This window comes from Crotalus tigris, unplaced genomic scaffold, assembly GCF_016545835.1.
Source record: "Crotalus tigris isolate CLP2741 ecotype Arizona unplaced genomic scaffold, ASM1654583v1 scf7180000017573.2180621, whole genome shotgun sequence".
NCBI classification, from domain to species: domain Eukaryota; kingdom Metazoa; phylum Chordata; class Lepidosauria; order Squamata; family Viperidae; genus Crotalus; species Crotalus tigris.
Window position 1 is genome coordinate 1533873 of NW_024096483.1, and position 23735 is coordinate 1557607.

General features: G+C 40.6%; 1 protein-coding gene across 3 annotated transcripts in view; it reads right to left on the minus strand.

Annotated features, from left to right (window-relative positions):
- LNX2 (ligand of numb-protein X 2) overlaps window positions 1-23735 on the minus strand; it is an 82087-nt gene that overhangs the window by 42727 nt on the left and 15625 nt on the right. Inside the window, exon 1 of one of the 3 annotated variants that reach the window (XM_039356744.1) lies at window positions 433-511. The exons of the other annotated variants lie outside the window; for them this stretch is intronic. The gene's annotated coding sequence lies outside the window, so the exon portion shown is untranslated. Of the gene's footprint in view, window positions 1-432; window positions 512-23735 lie in introns of those variants that run through there. 3 annotated transcript variants of the gene reach the window in all.

Here is a 23735-nt window from a genome sequence, read left to right on the forward strand (position 1 = left end):
ATAGTTCCTTAAGTTTAAACCAGAACTTCCACTTTGATGTAAAGCATCCCTATTTGACCTCGCCTTTAGTAGCTAGCATTAAGTTAATACTGCTTAAGATTTTGAGAGATATATTAATCTATAAAAAACTGAATTATGTTCCAGTGGCTTGACTATATCTTTAATAAATGTAAGTCTGTAAATAAAAAACAATTTTAGAGTACATGGGATATCAAATAATAATATAGAAATGCACACAGAGAAAAATCATTAAGCAATGCTGCAAAATACAACTCCTGGAGTGTATTCCACAACTTTATCAATTAAGATAAAATATATGAAACTATGTATTATTGAGTATTATTATTAAGTCAAATATAAAAGCACAATTAATTCATCATATCATACGCTGAACCATCTCTCTACAATATAGAAAAACACTTTAAAATATACCTTATTGCATCCACGTTGATTACTCCATTGTATTCTTTATAAATCTGAATAGAATATCTAGCTATAAAATGCTTTCTTCTCTACATTTAAATAATGCTAATCCAGATAGGCAAAATCAGTTCTAAGACAAGACAATGCTAGGAAAAAATAACTACAAAAGCTTGAAGAGGCAGAATTTTATGCCTGCAGTCATGTAATTAAGAGAAAGGGAATAATTAACCAAGCCAATTCTTTTTCACTGATCCAATGAGTTTTGGAAAGAGAAGGAATAAAAATGTGCTTGCACAGGAATTTCATTCTTACAAGACAAGTAAAAACACTCAATGCTTTTTTCAGGTTTCAAAGTCTAATGTCATTAGTCAGGCCCACTCTTTTCCAGCAAATATATGTGCTTTCAGAGATCAAAAAGAACATGGAAAAGTTAAGGTTCTTTAATAATTATTGGAATGAAAAATGAATCATTCTAGATTTTTAGCAATAATGTTTAGAATGAGAAAAATGAGAAAAGGTTGCAGAGCTGATTTTCCCCATTTATGTAACGAAGTTTTTTACTGTATCTTTCCCCCCAAATGTACAGTTCTTAGAATGTCATCTTTTTGTTCACCAGACTTGAAAAATAAAAGTGCAGATTGCGTAAAGTGCCTCCCTTAAATTTATGCAATTTTGTGCAACGTATTATCATTATCAGTTCTTTTTTTTTTTAAAGGTGCCAGAACTCACATATGTCATACAACCCGCCTTGCCTACCCTACAAGGTTCCATCCAAAAAAGGTGCCGGAACTCCGTTCTGGGCGTTCTATGACAAAAAAAAGCCCTGCTAATTATATGTAGTATTGTAGAATGCTACAATATCATTTTAGGTTCTAGATTTTCCAGTACTATGTGCCTGCCTACTCTATGAGAGCAAAAATATAATTGTTTGGTTTCAGAGAATCCTATCTGGCAGATTTTTTGTCATCTCATTTTCTAACTGAAGCACAGTAAAAATGTCATGGTAAGAGAAACTGGACTTTTTCCAACATCGTTAACTTTAGTAAAAATGGTTTTTATAGAATTGTTTCCACTGATTCTAATTTTTATGAAAAAGTTGGATACTTTCCAATATCATTAGCTTTAGCAAAAAGGTTTTTTTTAGAATTGTTTCCACTGATTCTAATTCTTGTGAAAAAGTTACACATAATTGGCCATTAATACATATTCTGATATTCTATGTAAGCCAGGGGTCGGCCAAATCTTGGCTCCAATGAATGAGATTTTCTGGCATTATGAATACTGGTTTGCCCTTGATATGTTCTGCCATGTTTTTCAACTTCCCAATCTAGCCTGCAGTCTTATTCCCTTCTGATGCTCTTCAGCGTTTCTTTTTACCACCTGTCTTCCTTTCTTTATGCTCTCCAGCATATTCAAGATATTGTTTGACAGGGAGATGCTAAACACATACAGTAGGGGCCAAAATTGTGGAAACCTTTTGGGAAAAGTGTATTTTTGAGGTTTGATGGCTAATAACACCATTTTGGGGGGGGAGTAGTACCATAAAATTAAGATATTTTAATCAAGAATGTAATGCAACAAAGTTTGTTCAATTATCTGTACTGTATTCTATGAAACGTTATAGCCAAATAACCAGAACAAGGAAACACAACTTGCTTAGGTTGATATCAGGTAGCTTTCCTTCATCTGATTGTAACCAGTGAGCATGGCTGTTTAGAGAGCCAATCAGGTGTCATCTTGTTTTGGCAATGAGCCAATCAGATCACAGTAGGATTCAGTTATTGATGTCATGTATTGAAGCTGAGAGGAGGACATTTGTCAGTGTTTTATGTGATCGCTATCAAGTTGGTTGGTTTTTTCTTCTTCTTTCATTTAGTAAGCTTGTAAAACATAATAAAATTAAAGTAATGGTGCAAAGAGTTGACTGGTTGCCCAGAAAGCAATGTAAAATAGAATTATTAAGTGAACAAGGCTACAGTTATAAAGAAATTAGAAGAAAAATCAGTGGAAACTTAACCAAAGGTGGCATTTCTATTCCCAAAAGGTTTCCACAATTTTGGCCACTACTTTATAAGGGATCCCAGAGGATATCTGCTCCCTCCCATCCGTCAACCTATCCTTTGTAGGCTGAGTGGGGATCTCAGTTCTATTATAACCATAAGATTGTAAATGAGTTCTCTATGCAACTTCAGAGACACTAGAAACCTGGTTCTACTCCTATTCAGTGGCCTAATGCTGCTTACAAAGACTTCTTTATCTTTTTTTTTTAATCTACACAAACATATCTATATAAACAGTGCTATATCTGATATATCTTCATGGATGCTTCTGAATGAAAGCATACTTGTTGAAGCAAATTGGGTGAAAAAGCAGAAGGATACATAAATAGGAGACTAGCAAAGGTGAAAGAACAGATGGAAAATTGTGACAAGTAGGGGGAAAAAAGTGGGGACAAAAGGACACCTAAAAACATTGGATTTTCCACCCTTATGTTCTGTGACTCAACTTTTTCCATTTTCGTCACTTCTACTCCAGCATTGCCAGAGCACACTGTTCCCTGAACTGGATCTACCTCACTGATTGCCCAATGAACTATGCTAACCTAGACTGTGAGATGTATTAATATATTTCAAACGTGATTTGTAGCATTCCTTTAGACGAGAGTTTGTATAAGCAGTTGTCTACAAGTCGTCTGCAGTCAGCAGCTGGTATTGCTTAAGGTATATATTGGGGTGCTTACTTTTGAAAAATGCAATAGAAAAAAAACTTTCTTGATTGATTTGAAATGATATGTTTGTCTGTTGAATGCTTTTTATACCAAAGCATGGACTTCTTTAAAGGTAAACATCTGTGGGAAGAATCCAGAAAAAGAAATATTTTGGGAAATATTAAAAAAGGCAGAATATATTTCCCCAAAGGAATAATGGAGAAGATCTTTAAAAAGACAGAAACCAGCCTCAGCCCCTCTCCCCCAAGCAAAACTAGGCACAGGCCAGGTTTTAGAAATGCAGATGTAATAATCCATGCAGGAAGATTGGAGCCAGGAAGCTATTAGGAAGACAAAGAGACCTAAAATCTACATACCCCCACCCAAATTCTAAGGACAAGAGACATAAGAGGATTTACCCACCAAGACCAAAAGGGCACACTCAGACTCAGGTCAAAGTACATGACACAAGAAATACAAAGCCTCAAACGGGACCAGGAAACAATCTCAAGAGCCCCAGAAGCTATAAAACCCACCACTCCCTGCTACATGTGGTCAGTTTTCCCAGAGCCATCTTTCTGTCTGGCTTTCCTCTTCAATAAACTGCAATCTTCTTTCTAAAGTAGTCTCCATTTTGTTTATTCCCGGCTTGGACTGGACCCTGATGAAGATTTCTCTTTCAACACATCCTATAGCATTTTATGTTTCAATACAGGTTCACTTACCAAACACTACACCGAGCAATGTAGTTATAAAATGAAAATATCCATTTTTTTTCCTCATAAGCACCAACCAAAACAAGCACATCTCTTCTCCTCTCAAATTTAGCCTATTTATTTATTCGTTTGTTTGTATGTTAGATTTTTATCCCACCTTTATTACTTTATAGGTAACTCAAGGCAGTAAACTTCTTCCTCCTATTTTCCCCACAATAACTACCCTGGGAGATAGGTTGGGCTGAGAGAGAGTGACAGGTCCAACTTTCATTCCTAATGCAGGACTAGAATTCACTGTCTTCTGGATTCTAGGCCAGCACCTTAACCACCACATCAAACTGACCATGCTCTACAGAAAAAAAGTTGCTCCCCCTGCCACAAAGACATTATTTTGTATCTGAAATTATTTCCTCATTGCATTACCCAGTTATTCAGATATTAAAACAGTAATATTGTAAGGATAGGTTTCAGTGATGCTGAAAGACCCTCATAGGGAGATCACTTGACAGAGGAAGACTTCTGGCTTCAATTAAAAAAAAATAGATCCCACAAGGGATCCCACAACTTTGGTTCAGTCCTTCTCTAATAAAGGCCTCTTATAACCCAGTGGGAGTCCTTGACAGACATGGAAGCTGAAATGCTTTCTTGAATGAACAAAGTTTAAAGGAAAACCCCAAAAAGACTTTTCTCCGATTCCGATTTACAGCAGGTTTTTTTTAATGACAAGGGATTCAATTGACATCTACTTTAATGTTATTTCAATTTCAGGCAAAAATCTTTTCAGTCCCATTTACTTTTCAAATTTGGCTCTGTCAACCTTCTACTTTGGCTGCATTTTTCCTCTGAAGAAATGTTTTAGATCTATATTATTTACAATTTTATTTTCATTAAAAACTCTTAAGAACTGTTTTAATACTATGTTATAAACTATGTTGGAATTATGTTTACAATTTTAATATTGTCTTACATTTTGTTAAATCATCCAGAAAATTACATTTATTGTTTGATTAGCGAATAGATAAAAGTAACAGTGTCTCATCTGCAAAAATCACTAATCTTTCTCCAACTTGTACCCTCCAAATGTGTCAGATTACAATTCCCTTTTTCTCTAGCTAGATAGTGGATGGGAAATGGTTGAGAAAGAAAGGAAGAAAGTAGTTTGCCTAATGACCAGACACAAAGAAATAAGATGGAGGTGAGAGACTTAATAGTTTTAAAAAAGAAAGAAACATCTTGTTACATTTTTAACCCAATAGGTATCTTATTGTTCACCTCAGATAAAAAGATTGTGCTAATGTTGCATATAGCCAAGGATTAAACTGTTATAAGTATCTTGGTAATTTAGGTCTGAAATGGGACTTCTGGCTCAAAAGGAATACCGTAGATGAAAAAGACTATTTGGTATATTTTGTTCTTTCAAACTGGCCCCAATGCTTGGTAATATTAAAAACTTTTATGTGGATACACTATCAATTCAAGATGTTAAACATACCTTTAGATATATAGTGGCACTAATGGTTATACAAATCAATGCCTATCACTGTGGGACAAACAGAATGTACCATTTAAAGTAATACTTCATTTACACAAGTAAAAAATGCATCTTATTTCAATCTCATGAATCCCGCCATACATTAGACTTTACTAAGAAAGCATCTGTCTGATCAAATTGATGGCCTCAAAATCTTCTCATTATGCTTCCCCCCCCCCCATTCTTAATACATAGGTCAAAATTCCAGATAATTTTTTGGCTATTTAATGACTTCTTTAAAATTAAAATAAAACAAAAATAATTAACAGAATAGAAGGAAAAACATCTCCAAAATATTGAACTCAAATTCAAACACGATTGAATCTGACTTAACATGGAAGGTTAAGCTCACTGTGTAAAAGACAAACAGGCTCCCATTTAGTCCCAGATAGAACTGGCCACAACCGAGTTTCCCAACCTCTGCAATTTTAATATGCAACTGCAGCCAGCCATGGGAAACTTTGGGTTAGGGGAAAGTGACCAAGAGACAAAAGAGTTTTTCAATTTTCCCCAAATTAAGAGGCTTTTGTTTTCACATCTTATTCTTTGCAACTTATTTAGAATTTATGTAAGTGCTTTTTTTTTTTTTTTTTTGAGAAATGGCAGAAGATGCTGTTGCTACTGTTTTCTGTTGAATCTTTTTGCTCCTCCGCAGTCTTTCTGGCTCCATAAACTGAAAAAGGCCCAGGGGAAGGAATTCCTTCACAGAGCCTTCCTTTTGAACTGAATTGAAGTGTTGGAAGCCAGAGAGGCTGTGAAGCACTGGAAACACAATTATATATTGAAACTACACATACAAAGGTACAACAACTAGTCAGGAACTTTGCAACATGGGCAAGTTCCAAGACCCTACACTTTGCCCAGAAGATTTTCATTCCCATGTTACTTTCATTGGAATACGCCAGGGTTAGGCAACCTTGGCTGTTTTATGACTCCTGGACTCCTGGCAACCTTGGCTGTTTTATGACTCCTGGACTTCAACTCTCAGAATTCCTGAACCAGCATAGCCAAAGTTGCCTACCCCTGGAATAGGCAATTATTTTCTATTGAATCAAATGAAAAACATCACAAAAACATTTTGCCCCAAGAGATTTATCTACCAACCTTGTACAGCCAAACTACTGAACAGCATTTAAAATCACTTTTATTCCTCTTCGTTCTTGTTGTTCAGTCATTCCACATTAGAGGTTAGACTTCCCTTCTTGATGACAATGCATGTTGCTGCTGATTTTACAGATGGCATCAAACTGCCAATGGGTAAATAGCAATAGTAACAGCAATAGCACTGACTTATATACCGGTCCATAGAGCTTTACAGCACTCTGAGTCAGCATATTGCCCCCAACATTCGAGGTCCTCATTTTACTGACCTTGAAAGGATGGAAGGCTGAGTCAGTTTTGAGCCAGTCTGATGAAAGTCTTCCATCTTCAATTAGCTTCTGTGGGTAGTTTAGGAATAAGAGAAATGGCCAGTTATACCACTGTGTCACTAACCAATTTATATATCCTTCTCTTTCCAATGTCATTTTTGCTAATATATATTAGAACTTGTAAAAAATGTGAACTGCTGAGATATTTGAACCATAAGGCTTCAAACAGTGCAACTATTTTTAGTTCTTACTACTGTAAAAACAGATCTGAAAGCATATGGGAAATGCCTCAGTGAATATATATTGATTATGTACCATCAAGTTGCTTTTGACTGGTTATTTTTGACCACCTAAATACATTTTTCTGCATTAATACTCTGTATTCCATGTGGTTTATGCAATAGTATGTTTGCTACATTCCAAGATTCTTTGCTTTTAATGAGTGCTACTTTAGAGACTTAGCAAATCTCAGCAACCAGATATGTGGCTGAATCAGTTTCTCCAGAGTGCAACTATAAATTTTGTTGTATTTTGCCTCCTCTTTGAGTCTAAGAGATCTTAAAGAACAGAAACAAGCAAAATATATCCAAAGAGAGTCCTTTGAAAGTAACTTAGAATAAACTATTTTCAAATGATGACTGAATATTACAAAAGCTTAAATAGATATATACCAACACTGAGAATTCAAGAAAGTCACCCACCAGCCAAATCCTATTTAAAATTTCAGTTTTTCTCTTTAAAATCTGACTTAACTGCATTATTTGGATTAAAAAACTTTCTAAAGCAAACACATACCAGGATCATATATGTGAAACCCAGAACTTTCTGCTGATAGTAGCCTAATAATAAAACATTTATAGCCATTGCTATGCACTATAAAACTCTATAAACAAATAACTGGCATGCTTGACTCTATCCCATTTCTACTATAAAACTACAGATTCTATGCATTCAACAACAAAACCATATAGTCCAGTTCCCAGCATTAGGTTTTCATTGACTCCATGATATCAGATGAAATTGCTCTTTATAAGTTATCTGGAGGAGTAGGGAAATGATTGCATGCATACTTGCCTCCACATAAATGGTCTTCTTCCCATCCCCATGTTTTAAAAGTACTTTTTGGTAAATATGCCATCTTTAACTACATGGCAATGATTCTGGAATAAAGCACAAATCATGGAGAGAAACAGTTGAGGAAAAAACTTGTCATCTAGGTCTGTGGAAAAGTAAAATGATAGCATAGAAGCATTACCATGAATGCAACAAACCCCAGACTCCATTCAGAACCATTCTTCTTCATTTCCTTGATCTCTCATGTTGTTATGGGACTTAAACAGAAGAATGACATACCTTTGCAAACAATACAGGCATAGAATGATAGGCATGATAGGCATAGAATGATAGGCATTGTTACCACATGATCTCTTGGAAGAGATCATATGATAACACTGAACTTGGAAAGGAAAAACTGCCAGCATGCTGATGTAATATGACCAAAATGCACCAGTAGAATAATTAAAACTGCATGAAGCTCGCACTAAGCACCGTCACCTACAGTACACTTGGCTTTAAAGACAATATATTGGCTTTTATGTATTATTGCACATAAAGACAAACTTAGCTTTGACAACAATATTATAGTTTGCACTGTGGGAATCTCTGTCATAATTAAAAGGATCCATAGACACCATTCAAATCAATTTTAAAAATTGGTTCTGGGACTAAGATTAGATGGACAATTGTCCATTTGCAATAAAACAACTGAATGCTATACTTCAGAATTCAAAGATGTGTCCAGACATTATGCTTATTGCATATGGAACGTGCAATTACACATTATATGTGAAACATGCTGCCTAGAGAACACATGGAAATATTAGTACAATCACATTGGTTTGAACTTCATTCAAGGATGAAAAGAATTTAAGTTTTTACTTTCATAATATTGGTATGCACAAAGCAATAATAGATGCTGCAAAGGTAATCAAGTGGAACTTAAGTATTTCTTCCTTATGCCACTCTCGCCTCAAAGTTTGCTAAAACCAACCTTATTAGCCTAGTCCAGGATATACAGAAATCAGTTCAGAAGCCTTTCAAAATTGTGGATTGAAAGAAAGAAAAGCCAAATGCTTGCATTTACAAACAAATCACTACTGGTAATTTTCAACCAGGAGAAGGACTAGGTCAGGGGTAGGCAACCTTGGCTCTTTTATGACTCGTGGACTTCAACTCCCAGAATTCCTGAGCCAGCATGGCTCAGCTTGGAAACCTCTCCCTTTTCCCTCAGCATGGCTGGCTCAGGAATTCTGGGAGTTGAAGTCCACGAGTCATAAAAGAGCCAAGGCTGCCTACCCCTGGACTAAATGAATAGTACCCTACAGAGCTTTTTTCCCCTCAACAATAATTGGAGGTTAGCATTCTCTGAAACCAGGGTGGGAAGAAAGCGTTACCTTCAAAATTATCTCTGGGGTTTATCATCAGCTTCCCAAATTTAATTTATTTCATTCACTAAAATATACAGTATATCCTACTTAGGCACCAGATACTCTGGCCTTTTCCCTGATCTTTGCTGCTGATGTTGAAAGTCTGAAAGCAAATATTTCCCTAAATAATTGTATTTTTTCAAGAGGAGGAGGAGGAGGAGGTCCTCTCCTCTTTGCTGTTGTTAGGATGGAAATAAGTAGACTCTTTTCCAGAATAGTCCTTAACGCCCCTCCCCCCACATTGGAACTTAATTCTTTTGACTAAGACTAAAGAAAAGAATGTCTTATTCTTAGACGTTGAATTTGAATCAAGTACATTATTATATCCATTATTATATATGGTTAAGAATGTGGCATTGAATTTAATTAAAACTAACACCAAAATCAAAACTAAATTTCATCTTTTTATATCTGAGGTCTCCTTCCATTTATTTCTTCTACTATCTTTTGTTGATTAAGAAACCTCCAGCCCCACCAAAAAGATCTCTGTCTTTTTTTCTCTCAGTAATACAAGCTTCTTTTTGGAAACTACATGCTTAACCAAGGAGAAATCTGAATAACAGTTTTATAAGAGAAGAAACAAATTAGATTGCTATAAAACATTGCAAGATATTTTGAGATATAAAATCAAATGCTTAGCTAATGTAAATGTTGCTCAGCAAAGCTTTTATATTTATTCATCCCCAATTTCATGTTTTCTCAGTGTCAAACAAACTTTGGATCTTCAAAGGAAGAATATTTTAACATTTTGTCACATAACAGCCTCCCTATCATCCCAGCACTAATATAGTAATGGCCAAAATTGTGGAAACCTTTTGGGAAAAGTGTATTTTTGAGCTTTGACGGCTAATAACACCACTTTTTTGGAGGGCAGTAGTACCATAAAATTATATATCAATGGAAAGATAATTTAATCAAGAATGTAATGCAACAAAGTTTGTTCAGTTATCTGTACTGTATTCTATGAAATGTTATAGCCAAATAACCAGAAAAAGGAAACACAACTTGCTTAGGTTGATATCAGGTAGCTTTCCTTCATCTGATTGTAGCCAATGAGCATGAGTGTTTAGAGAGCCAATCAGATGTCATCTTGTTGTGGCAATGAGCCAATCAGATCACAGTAGGATTCAGTTACTAATGTCATGTATTGAAGCTGAGAGGAGGACATTTGTAAGTATGTTATGTGATCCCTATCAAGTTGGTTGGAGTTTTTTTCCCTTTCATTTAGTGAACTTGTAAAATGTAATAAAATTAAAGTAATGGTGCAAAGAATTGACTGGTTGTCCAGAAAACGATGTAAAATAGTATTATTAAGTGAACAAGGCTACAACTGTAAAGAAATTAGAAGAAAAATGGGTGGAAACTTAACCAAAGGTGGCATTTCTACTGTACACTTTTCCCAAAAGGTTTCCACAATTTTGGCCACTACTGTACATGAATGAAAGGGTAGAGGAAAATCTATATTTTCTCCATTAGTCTCCAATTATTCAGAACATTTAATAAGGACTTAGCCTTACATATAAGGTTATAAGTAGGCTACACTCAATAATATATGTGTCAGACGAGCAAATTTCCATGATGTTTCAATTCACATTACATACTCTAATCCTTTCTGGGAGATGTAGCCTAGTAACATCTGGAATGCCGCAAGTTGCTTTTCCTGCTTTCCCAAGAATGTATGAGTGACATTCCTTATTGTGCTTCATTGTACATGTGATACCCATATTTAAACTAGGTACATCATGTATAAGTGAAGATCTCAACGTTGTTGGATTCATGGGCACATCTGAAACTTTTAGATTAAATTGTGGCTATCATATATACAGTAGGCCTTCTCCATTTACAAATTGGCTGCCATGAGGAATGTAACCAGTTACAAAAAGTGATCAGAATGCTACCCCCTTAAGTCTTCACCCAAGTGACATTATCCCCGTACAATCAGTAGGGATAATGATAAATATACCGATGGAATGCACATGCTTATAAACAGTTTTACCGCATTCACACAGTATAGTTCCAAGAGGATCACACTTATGTGAAATGATCCTTAGAAGGAAACACAAGTCTGAATAGTAGTTGCTTTTAAGCACTGCATGAGTTATTGCTTTGCTTACATATGTGATACTAGGTTGCTGACTCAGAGGAAAACCTATGCCCAAGAAGCAAGGCCCATTAATTTTAATGAGAGAGAGCCATCTCCCCAAACATTTTTAGGATCAAAGTGCCAAGAATTAATTGTTTCTATTTCCTCAAATTGAATTAAAGAAGAAATCCTAAGCAGGCATACTGGGTAGTAATTTCTATCCAAGTCAAGAGAATTTAATTCCAACTAGATTTGTTTAATATAGGACAAAAGACAAGGAGACAGATGGCAAGTTTTTAGCCTCATAGGTCCTTCCTGTCTAAAGAATGCGGGATGCTGCTGGGGCAGTGGGGGGGGTGGAGAGAAAGAAGCTTAGGAAACATAGCGATAAAGGGAAAATCTACCACTGACCAAAGCTGACACTGATTGCAGTAAGTAGGCCTTTCCCTCGGGATTACTTTTTAATCTCTAGAACAGGGTTCTTAAAAGGGTTCCACAGACCCTTAAGAGAGATTACAGGGAGTCTGTAAAGTTGTGTGTGGGGAAAATTGCAATTTTATTTTAACTAAATTTAAATGAAATAGAGAAGCACATGCATTACTATGCAATATATCTATATATTATGTAATATTATTTATAATGTATTTATTACTTTTCAGTATGTAATGATCACCTCCCTGACTAAATTGGAAAGAATTGATATAATCTTTCATCTTTTACCTCTGATGAATAGATCTACGAGGGTTTCAAGTCCTACTCTAGATAAAAAGCACTTTTTGTGCACTATGAAAAAAAAATCTACCATTGTGAAACCTGAAGGGAAAATACTTACTCCTGTTATCCCACTATAAGACCACGTTGCTATCCTTAATGGTTCCAGTTATCTCTCCATGTTATTTCTTCACTCTTTCACTGGTTTCCTATCAAGAGATCCAACAAGAGATCCTATGACATCAATCACTTTCAGTAGATGCTGTTGCTGCACAGCAATCAAGTCATAACTATGCTGTAATATTTGCTACTGGTGTTTAAAATTCAGTTTATCACTCAATTACTCTGCTAGCTTGACCTTAATTTACTACATTTTCTGGTGCATTTGATTTTGGATATTATGACATCCTGACTCAGGCCATTAGACAGGAAACGAAGTGACAGCAATGCCCAAGGATAGGGGAGGAGAGAATACCAATCGCCCAGAAAATAAAGGCTATCATTGCTTATTTTGCGTCCTGTGCAGCCTTTCCTTATTAGTGCTCAAATGTAAATAGCATTTTATACAAGCAGAAAACTGTCTATAATGAACACTCTGGGGTTCAGCAAGGAGCCGTTACTCATTCATTGCTTTAATATAATGTTTTACAATTGCACAAAGTCTTGATTTGAGGACAAATGTATTAAGCAAACTCTTTAGATGCTTAAATTCTGCTGAAGTCAGTCACATTACCCTAGACATTCTAAGTAGCAAACTTACATTAAATAGAACATAGTTTATGTTCTATTTAACTAAATAGAACTTAAATATGAGAATCAACTGTAGGTTCACTCAAACTATTTCAATGTTTGCTAAAATATAATAAGTGGTTCTAGGGTCACAGGGATATTGGTTATAACATGACTATTGTACACTATAGATCAGGGGTGTCAAACTCAATTTCATTGAGGGCCGCATCAGCATTGCGGTTGTCCTCGGGGGGCAGGGTAGGTGTGGCCAGGGTGGCCGTGGCCAGCTCTACATCATTTGCGTCAAGGGTGCCTGTGGGGACCTGGGCAGGAGTGGGACAGATCCGAGGGTCTCTGGCAGAAAAGGGTGGGACCAGGGCAAGCGCTAAGGCATAGTCCGATGGAAGAGCCTGCTGAAACCCCTCCCCTGGAGCCCATCAAGCCGGATATGTGAAGTAGATGAGGGCCATTTGCTGGCCATTTCCAGGTGATGGTGCATTTCTTCATTCCTCACAAAGGGTGACACCTCCCCAACATGCACCAGGGGGGAGCGATGCAGCAGGGGCCAGTCCCTTGCTGTTTCCAAACGGCCTTGTGGAGCTAAGACTGAATGCATTTCAGCATAAATGGCCACCACAAAATTATACATTGGCTCCCGGCTGGCCTGGGCCAGGGCCAAGGCAGCGGGGGCCATTTCCTCACTGTTTCCAGGATGGCTTCACGAGCCACATGAAACCACATCGCGGGCCGCATCCGGCCCCCGGGCCTTGTGTTTGACATGTCTGCTATAGATACTTAACAATATTGTATATCATATAAAAATTGTTAATAAAAAGGGCAATATTCATGACTAAATCTAATAGTTTGTTTGATTAAGTCTTCATATGCCACACTGAAATCAAGCCTGAGACATGCCTGTCAGCCTTTACAGGAAACATGGCCAGAGGAGCTAATTCTACTCTGTGATAAGGTTACATTAAGAGAATCCTGCAAGTCTGAAAATATCTCTCACAGCCCCCCATTATGGTCTTTATAGCCCAAGAAACAAGGGAGAGTGTTATGTCCCGAGCCTTGCAAACGGCTCGGGCGTTTGCAGGCAGTCCCGGGCAGGTGCAAAGCTGCCCGGGACCAGACAGGCTGTCGCCAGCGCCGTGCGCATGCGCGGGTGCTGGCGCGGGAAAAGTAACCCATTTACCCGGGAGTTGCCTATATAAGAGGCTGCGAGGCGTTTGGGCGAGGCTGAAGCCATCTTCCTGTAAGCTGAACGCTGAATAAATGAAACTGAGAACTCCAGCTGCTTCTCGTGTCTGTTTTCCCGCCACGGACTCAACACTGGCGACGAAGGTGGGATGCCTTGCACTACCTGGAAAGGAAGAAGTGTAAGCTTACCCAAGGAGTCCTGAGCGGCGAAAGAGGAACGGCGTCGACTCGGCAGCTGCCCGCCAATCCGGTGCGCATTCGGGGGTAGGCTGGCTGATAGACCCGTCTCCTGAAGATCCGAAGATGGCGAAAATCGGAAGGCTTTCGGAATTCGACGTCTCACATCCAGAGCGGTGGGAGTCCTACGTATCCAGAATGGAGAACTACTTCAAGGCAAACCAAGTGAGGGAAGATAGCTTGAAGGCGGCCACCCTGCTTTGCGTTTGCGGCCAAGACGCCTTCGAAATCGCAGAAAACCTTGCAGCACCTGTCCCAGTAGAGTCTGTAAGCTACGCAGACCTGAAGAAGCTGCTGAAGGAGCACTTCCACCCCAAGGTGTCCGTTATCTCATGGCGCCACACCTTCGAACAAAGGGATCAACGGTCCGATGAGTCAGCCAAGGAATACATCGCCGCGTTACGGAAGGCCGCCAAGCCCTGCGAGTTCAAGGACCTCGAGGAACGACTGAGGGACCGATTCGTGTGCGGGTTAAGGCATCGCGAGCTACAACAGAGACTTTTCGCAAAGGAAGAATTATCCTTCCAAGACGCCTTAAGGGAAGTCACCGCAGAAGAAGCAGCAGGCGGCGCCGTCAAAAACATGCGGCCGATCAGAAACAGTGCAGAGGGTGCGTCCGTGCACCAGGAAGACGTCCGACGAAACTCCGAGGAGGATCCGGACGAGGAAGTCGACCGTCTACACCCCGCGAAGGAAGGAGAACCAGAAGGGAAGCTCTTCGGCTCCGCTCAAGTGCATCGGCTGTGGAGGTCGCCACAGGAGAACCGACTGCAAGTTCCGCTCCGCTACCTGCCGGGCATGCGGTAAACAAGGGCACATTGCAGCTGTGTGCCTGGGCCGACGAAAGGCACAACCCCAAGAAGAACGCCTGAAGGGTACCAGATTCCCCAGCCAGAATAGGGTAGGTTTTTGCGCTTCGCGAAGAAGCATCTGTAGAACAGGCACACACAAGCCCATGAAGAAAAAGCTGTCACTCAACGTGAAGCTACAAGGGGTTCCATTATCTATGGAACTAGACACAGGGTCTGCCCTGTCCATCATTTCATTGCATACATTTAGGAAGATTTGTTCCAGAAGTGGGTCTAAGGCCAAGTTAAGGCCTTCTGATATTGTATTAACAGATTTTCAGAACTCAAGAGTGTGTGTTAAGGGGGAGGCCACCTTAACGTGCAATACAAGAGTTTTGAAGGTCCACTAGACTTATTAGTAGTAGGGGGTGAACGAACGAGTCTCATAGGACTCGATTGGTTTGAGGCCCTGGGGATACACGTCACAGGACTCAACAGCTTACAAACACTCGACCTACAGGAAGTCTGCAAAGAATTTGCAGATGTTTTCAGCCCCCAGCTGGGCACATTCAAAGGACCACCTGTGTCCTTAAAGCTAGACCCCACTGTCACTCCCATTAGGATTAAAGCAAGAAGGGTCCCTTTTGCTTTAAAAAGTAAGATTGACACTGAATTAGACAAACTAATCCAACAAGGAATCCTAGAACCTGTTGATTCCAGCCCATGGGAGACCCCCATGGTCACGCCTCTAAAGGCAAATGGGGACATTCGCATTTGTGCTGATTACAAATGCACACTCAATAAGGCATTGCAGCAACATGCCTATCCTGTTCCTGTGGTCAGTCACATCCTGGCCTCTCTCAAGGGGGGGCGTGTTTTGCAAAGCTTGACCTAGCTCAAGCATATCAACAGCTGCCTGTTGATGATGATGCTGCCATAGCTCAGACCATTGTGACCCACAGGGGAGCCTTTAAAGTAAAAGGCTACAGTTTGGAGTAAATGTCGCTCCTGGGATTTTCCAAAGCGTAATGGAAAACACACTACGAGGTATACCAGGGGTCTGCCCCTACTTTGACGATGTCTTGATTGCAGGAGACTCCACACACATTCTAGCTGAAAGGCTTAGGGCTGTCCTGTTAAGATTCAGGAAATCAGGCCTCAAGCTCAGAAAAGACAACTGCCAGATTGGGGTGCCTTCTACTGAATTTCTGGGATTCAAAATTGATGCTGCTGGGATTCATCCTGCTGAATCCAAACGAACTGCTATTTTAGAAGCACCCAGGCCAAAGTCTAAGGCCGAACTTCAGGCCTTCCTAGGCCTCCTGAATTTCTACAATTCTTTTCTTCCACATAAAGCTAGGGTAGCTGAGCCTCTTCACAGGCTACTAGACAAACAGGCTGTGTGGCTGTGGTCACAAGCGCATGAGGCTTGCTTTAAAGAAGTCAAGGCCTTGCTCACTTCTAACAGTGTTCTTGAACATTTCAACGAGTCTCTCCCTGTGTGCATCGCTTGTGATGCGTCCCCCTACGGGGTTGGAGCTGTCGAGTCACCTCAGGTCTGATGGAACTCAGGGTCCTATTGCATACTACTCCAGAACACTGTCTTCTGCCAAGCGCAACTACGCTCAGATAGACAGGGAGGCTCTGACTGTTGTTGCTGGAATTAAAAAATTCCACGATTTTCTATATGGCAGGCATTTCACGGTCTTCACTGACCATAAGCCTCTGCTGGGACTGTTTACCACACGTAAGCAGACTCCCACATCATTTCCCCTAGAATGCTTAGGTGGTCTATTTTTCGGTCATGCATATGATTTTTCATTACTCCACAAGCCTGGGAAAGAAATGGGCCATGCTGATGGCCTCAGTAGGTTGCCTCTGCCAGTAGTAGAAGCTGAACCCGCGCCAGCTGTCAACATTCTATCAATCCAAGCCTTGCCCGAGCTTCCTCTTAGTGCCAGGGATGTTACCGCTGAAACAGGTACAGATCACACACTTTCACGTGTCCGCTCCTGGGTCCTGTACGGGTGGCCTGAGCACTGCCCTAGTCCTGAGTTTCAGAGTTTCTGGTCCAAAAGGAACGAATTGTCCCTTTCTCAGGGTTGTTTGCTTTGGGGAAACAGAGTTGTCATTCCCACCTCAATGAGGACTCGGGTCTTAGAATCCCTCCACGAGGGTCATCCTGGCATTGGTCGTATGAAGGCTCTTGCACGCGCCACTTGTGGTGGCCCTGCTTTAGATCAAGATATGAGTGACTAAGGTACACGCATGCACTGTGCCAAAGATCTCGCCCAGGATAACCCAAGCTCCTGTGCAATAGATGGGAGGAAACACAGTCCCCATGGTCCAGGGTGCACATTGACTACGCTGGGCCCTTTCAGGGCCAGTTCTTCTTGGTCCTTGTTGACAGACATTCAAAATGGCTTGAGGTTGTGCCTGTCTCATCCACCACCACTGCAAAGACTATTCAGGTACTGAGGGGGATTTTTGCTGCACACGGGCTGCCAGATGTCATTGTGTCCGACAACGGCCCTCAATTCACCTCCTCCGAATTCCAAGCTTTTTTACAGGCAAACCTGATTCGTCATGCCACGTCTGCGCCTTTTCACACGTCCACCAACGGTATGGCTGAACGCATGGTGCGCATCGCAAAGGGACGCATTTGAAGAGACCACCTACGGGGACTGGCCATCACAGGTTGGTGACTTTCTCCTTTCTTATCGACACCACACCGTCCACCTCTACAGGAGAAGTCCAGCTGAACTTCGGTTGGGGGCGCACAACTACCTAATAGAATTGACCGGATTGCATCGGGACAGACTGCCTTCATCTACCTCACATCCTAGAGCACCTAGACAACGACTTGTGGGTGCCCCGGTTTGGGCTCGCAATTAGGGCCTGGTCATACATGGGTCCCCGCTTCTATTTCCAAGGTCACAGGTCCTCTCTCCTACGAGGTAGCCCTGGACAACGGTCGTGTCCTGCGCCGGCACATCGACCAACTCCGCCCTAGGCGGGATCTTCCAGCTGAGACTCCTGGGTCTTTTCCAGGGGGGGAGGGGGACCTTTGGAGCAAAGGGAAGGGCACGAGCTGCTGCCCACCTCCAATGATGGAGCCACAAACGGACCGTCCCAAAGGTCTGCAATGCTTCCGAAAAGAAAAGTCAGGAGCTTACCAATTGCTCCGAAAAGGAATTCATGGAGCTTACCCACACAACAGGCACTCACGCCTACTCCAGCCAGGGAGTCACCCCGGGGGCATACTCACTTTCCACACACATCACACAGCACTCCAGTCACAGAGGATACCCGGGGCATCCCAACAAATCAGTCCCCGCAAGAGAGCTGGCACACAATCCCCAAGGTTGGCCTGACCTTACCCCAAATTCTACAGGGGGTCAAACATACAAGGAGGTGGTCGAGGAACCAAGTCCCGACTACAACACCTCTAGCCCAAATCAGGGAGTAACTGAGTTTTGGGAAAGTACAGAACCCCACACAAGCCCGGACACAGAACGGGGTTCAGGGAATGGACAGCCTCATGACAGGTCTTGGATGGACCTAGGAGGTTCAACAGAGACGCCCAGCAGCGCTATCACTTCAAGGGGCCTGAGGGTCTACAGCTAGGTAGGTCCAACCATGTCACAAAGTACAGAAGCCCTGCCTGACGAGCCCGGTGGGCAAGCAAGCAGGCCAGGCATCGGGGCACAGTCCTTGGAAGACACCAGGGCACAATAGAGAGAACAGGCTCACGCCTCCCTCCAGTCAGGGGACTTATGCCAGTAATTCAGAGCTAAGAAGGTCACAGAGAGCAAAGAAATCTCCCAAGTACCTAGAAGACTACATAACCTTGCTGGCAAAGCAAAAGCCAGTAAACAGTGGGAACATTGGGGAGCAAAATGTCGTATAAAATAAATGTTGTATGTTGGTAGTAGTTTTAGCCCGGGGGAAAGGGGTGTTATGTCCCGAGCCTTGCAAACGGCTCGGGCGTTTGCAGGCAGTCCCGGGCAGGTGCAAAGCTGCCGGGACCAGACAGGCTGTCGCCAGCGCCGTGCGCATGCGCGGGTGCTGGCGCGGGAAAAGTAACCCATTTACCCGGGAGTTGCCTATATAAGAGGCTGCGAGGCGATTGGGCGAAGCTGAAGCCATCTTCCTGTAAGCTGAACGCTGAATAAATGAAACTGAGAACTCCAGCTGCTTCTCGTGTCTGTTTTCCCGCCACGGACTCAACAGAGAGTCTCTTCTGAGCCTCTTGCATCACCCATGTTCCTGCTGTGGGCTAAGTTGCCTTTTTTTGAACATCCCCTTGCCTGCATCTCCTTGTCCTCTCACCCAAGGTCATTCCCACACACCATAACAATGTCCTTGTATTTGGGCTCTTTGTTGACCAGGTTTTGCTTAATCGTCCAAGCACTGACTTTTTAAGTTAGACAGACTGGCCCAAAGTCAGACATTTTGGTCAAATGGGGACTTATTTATGGGTCTTTACTTACCCATATGGGGTATTTCATCTAGGTATTCTGAAGTATAATGAAACATGAGCTCCTGATGAGTATTTAGTACAGAATTTGAAGAGAGAAAATCTGTACAATTCTAAGGAAAGAAACATTAACCATCTGATGTACCTATAAAAGTGCTAAGGCTAGGCTGTATACAGAAAGTGCTACCTTTCGGGGCAAAATGTCCTTTCGCTATTAGGGTATTCATATAATCATATTACAGGTTCCCTTTTGTGCGCTCTGAGTTCACATGAGATTAGGCTAGAAGGCCATAAGCCTTATGCACGCTATCATTAGGAAAATGATACGATGCAGTTTATTTAATGACATTCATTAATTTAAAACACTCATGAAGGCAGCCAACAGCTATTATAAAAATAAGAATACTAATAGCAGCAATAAAACATAAAAAGAATAGAATAAAAAATGCAAAGTATAGGCAGCCATTGAAAATGATTTACTCAGATAGCTTCTAACAAATTAAAACAACTCATAGTCCAAGAATCTTTCTAAGAGGGAAAGTTTTAATAGCCCATTGGAAAGTCATAGAAAAGGTCTTCAAATATCTTTCCAAATGTAGAATTCCCCAAAATTTCTCAGTCGGCAAAGTCAAAAGCTAGGGAACTTGTTGGCTAAGAAATTCTTAAGTTCTTAGTTCTCTGGAAGAGAAGTCCCCAGTCTTTTGGGCACCAGGGACCAGTTATGTGGGGAGAGGTTTTTCCACAGACCAGAGGTGGCGTGGTTTTGTGTGCTGACTGCATCCCACAGATGGGGCTTTGGTTGTTTGTGCAGACTGGTTGCTGGCGTACCACGGCCCGGTACTGGTCCATGGACCGGTAGTTGGGGACCTCTGCTCTGGAAGGCAATAGATTAAAAAAGCTAGCAATGGCTATTATTTCTGAGAAATATTTAAGTTATAGCTGGAATTGATTGAAATCCATCCACCATAACCTGGTTTCTTTATATTGTTAGAGCCAATAATGTTGTAACAAAAATTTACGTTTCACTGTAAAAATCTACCTCTGTGGTTGCTAGAGTCAAATCGACTTGATGGCATAATCAGTCGAATCAAAAGAATTGGGTTGAAATCCTCTCCCACATTTCAACAGCACTTTTCATTTCAATCTAACATTAATACTTAACACAGACTATCTTCCGTCGATATCTTTCTTTCAAAGATAATCAGTTGGGGACACAGGCAGACCTGAAACAAACAATGAAATACCTATTTTCTCTCTAACATTCCTCTTTTTCTCTCTGCCCTTCTCTTCATTAAAGCTTCTCCTCCGTCAAAGAAAATGAAGAGCCGGCAAATCTGATGTGCCTATTAAAATGTGGACCATTTTATTCATCTTATTCCACAAAGTACAGCTGTGAATTGAGCTAATAACTAACTCTTCATATGGAACCCCACAATTTGGTCAAGATACCTCATTGGTTTTAAAGGGGAAAAAAAGGTGCTTTAGCTATTTCACACTGCATATTTTTACAGTATGAAGATGGCACATTATTTTTTAGAATAATAATCATCATAAGGATGTGTTAGTGTGAACATTTTAGAATATATGCATTGCACAATTGAACCTAGCACCAGTGCAAAAAGAAGAAAAATGGCCTTTTAAACAATCATTAAATATTTCTGAAGCTTCCAGTAAATGAAAATTTAATCAGTTAATTCTATTGTTTACACATCATTGTAGCAAAGGCAAAGTCTGATTCACAGCTATATTTAAAACTTTTTTTGGCCTCTACTGAGTGCAAGACAAAAAAAACAAAAAACAAAAAAATAAACTTCACACAAATTATAAAGAAAAGCAAAAAGAAGAAAAAACTACGTAAAAGAAGCAAAAATACTAAGAGTATATATTCATAAATAAAGTTCTAGATAAGCATTTGAGTGAATAGAAGCATATTTTATTATCATTCATAGTTAAGCTATACCAAAAATGATTCATTGAGTAGCTGAATACATATCTTTCCAACTCTGAAGAATAAGTATTTTAAACTATAATTAGGGTAGGAGAATCCACAAGCTTTGTTCAAATATCAACTTCCATAAGATAAGATTCAAAACAACACACACATCTGAAAATATTAAATCTTGTCTCAGAGTTAATTTAATACATGCAATAACTTTCCCCACAAATACTGTATAGCAATTATAGGACACTGTAGAAAAATAAGTTTAGACAAGGCGCTGATATCACTTTATCTCCAATAACATGATTTACTCTAGTCTAGTATTTTCTACATATATGCAACAGAGTCCAGTAAATGAATAATATATAATCTATTAAAGATTTGGGCATTGATACTAATATCTCATCTCATTGTCTAGCAACATTTAATTCTTTATTCCATCCAGGTACTAAAGTAGGCATAATGAATTGATCCACCACCAAAATGATTTTACAAAAAGTATCCATATGAAATTTTTGTATTAATGGACTTAATACCATAATCCCTTGTAGAAGATTAACTATTTCTGAGGCTGAAAGTATGATCATTTTATTTAAACTGAGATGCCAAAAAAAAGACATATAGTCCTTGACTCCCCTTTTATAGGTCTTTGATACCTAACTAAATCACACATACTAAAAAGTGACGGAAGAATTTCTTGCCATTTTGTGATGGAGAACAAACATATGTATGTGTGTCCGTGCGTGTGTGAAATATGCATGTCATAGTTAGATATAAATATTTCCCCAGTTCCCATTCTTTTACCACATGTTACATATCACAGTTCTTCCACAAAGTAATTGAACTTTGCAATGCAAAAGACTTGCTGAGTATAAAATCCAACCCAATCTAGCATCAGCTATAACAGACATGTCAAACACAAGGCCCGGGGGCTGGATGCAGCCCGCAAAGTGGTTTCATGTGGCCCACGAAGCCATCCTGGAAATAGTGAGGGAACGGCCCCCACTGCCTTAGCCCTGGCCCAGGCCAGCCGGGAGCCAATGTACAATTTTATGGTGGCCATCTATGCTGAAACGCATTCAGTCTTAGCTCCATAAGCCCCCCCCCTGCATGGCCTGAGAGGAACAGTGAGGCTCCTCCAGTGGACCATGCCTTGGCACTTGCCCTGGTCCCACCCCCTTCTTCCAGAGACCTTCAGATCTATCCCACTCCTGCCCAGGCCCCCACAGGCACCCTTGACGATGTAGAGTTGGCCACCCCCACCCAGTAGGCCACACCCACTCCATCCACGCCCACCCAGTAGGCCACACCCACCCTGGCCACATCCACCCGGCCCCCTGAGGGCAACCGCAATGCTGATGCGGCCCTCAATGAAATTGAGTTTGACACCCCTGAGCTATAATATTATAGACAAGATTTTTTTTGAGAATCTCCAATTCTGATTCAAATCTGGCGTGGGAGACCCTGGGAGGCCTGCTCCCCACTGTCACATGGAAATCTGCTGTGGTCAGGAGGCCTGGGCCCTCTCCTCACTCCAACATACATCTTTGCCTTTTTCCATAGATGCTGGCAGGCATACCAGCCAATGCCAAGCACAGCTAGAAAGCTAGGGAACAGGATCTCTTTGAAGAAAGGTCACATTCACTAACCTCTGGCCAGAAATACTGCATTTACTAGTCACATTGGAGTGACTAGTGCATGGGAGATTGTCATTTCCTAAAACTCCCTTCCAGCTTCTTAGAAGGAAAGTCAGTGGGGAAGCCAGCAGGAAGTTGGAAGTTGTTTCCCCTTTCACTAATTTTTTTTTGCATGTGGTCATTCTGTTTCTCTGTTTAGGTAAGGAAATATCTCTGAAATGATGACCCAGTGGGTCACGGGTTGGCTAGTACACATTAAAATGTCAATGTCAATAACTCAAAAAATGGAAGAGTAGAATGTTTACGCAATGTTATTCAGTGTAAGATTACTTAGGTCAGGATTATTTCCCCATCCAAGGTACATTGAAATGCATCAACATCCTGGCATTGATCTGCACAGCTCTTGGGAGGTAATGTTACATTTTAATCCATTAGCAATTACAGTCATGGGAGAAAAAAAGGGTATGTATTAGGTAGCAGTGCTAAGGACCACTATCGGGAAATAGTCTCATTGCAATTGATGGGAATTTACTGCTGAGTAAGCACACTTAAGGTCAGGATATACTTGTAAAATGCTGAAAATGCCAAACCTAAATGTACCTTTTCCCCAATATAGAATATTCATCCCTTTTTATCAACATTTCCCATCTTCTACATGCTCCATGTCAGCCAACTTCCCAGAAGTTGAGGGCCGCACT